We start from the raw sequence: 666 nt of genomic DNA on the forward strand, positions 1-666 counted from the left end.
TGTTTCCTAAAGAGACGTTCAAAAGATCTCCTTTCGCCGGAGGTCCTCACTCACAAACAGACGCTCATTCCTGGGTGGACATTCAGGAAAAGGATCCAGTCCGCCTGGAAGTCCCTAGCCAGGATCAGACGCTCTCCCGTCCAAGTCCTAAGCGGGCCCTGCCAAGCCTGGCTTCCGAGATCAGGCGAGATCGGGCAGTCCCAGGCCGGAATGGCCGTAAGCTGCCTTTGCACACCCCAGACGGGCCTTTAAAACATGATGTAACATTTACACAGCACTGTGTACAGGATAGGGAGAAAAAAAGCAGCAGCAGCGCCCCCTGCTGTTTCCTAAAGAGACGTTCAAAAGATCTCCTTTCACCGAAGCGCCCTCTGCCGTTTTTCGAAGGCGAAGCGAAAAAGGCTTACAGCACCAGGTATTCCCAGGCGGTCGCCCGTCCAAGTACTAACCAGGCCCTGCTCTGCTTAGCTTCCGAGATCGGACGAGATCGGGCGCTCCCAGAGCTGTGTGGCCGTAAGCACAGGTGCCCCCAAACGGCCCTTCAAAAGATGTTCTACGGCTAATTGACAAAAAACGTATTCTGCCCATAATGTCCAAGGTGCTCCAGAGTCACTTGGAATCCACAGGCACTGATTCCTGGGTAAACATCCAGGAACCGGGACACCG

At 54.5% G+C, this 666-nt stretch overlaps 1 non-coding gene across 1 annotated transcript; it reads right to left on the reverse strand.

The window, feature by feature from the left end:
* Window positions 1–400: 400 nt before the first annotated feature.
* LOC123965612 lies at window positions 401–519 on the reverse strand. The gene has a single exon (XR_006823737.1). It is a non-coding gene; the product is annotated as a 5S ribosomal RNA (ribosomal RNA).
* Window positions 520–666: the final 147 nt, after the last annotated feature.

The sequence above is a fragment of the Micropterus dolomieu genome, unplaced genomic scaffold, assembly GCF_021292245.1.
Source record: "Micropterus dolomieu isolate WLL.071019.BEF.003 ecotype Adirondacks unplaced genomic scaffold, ASM2129224v1 contig_10458, whole genome shotgun sequence".
NCBI lineage: Eukaryota > Metazoa > Chordata > Actinopteri > Centrarchiformes > Centrarchidae > Micropterus > Micropterus dolomieu.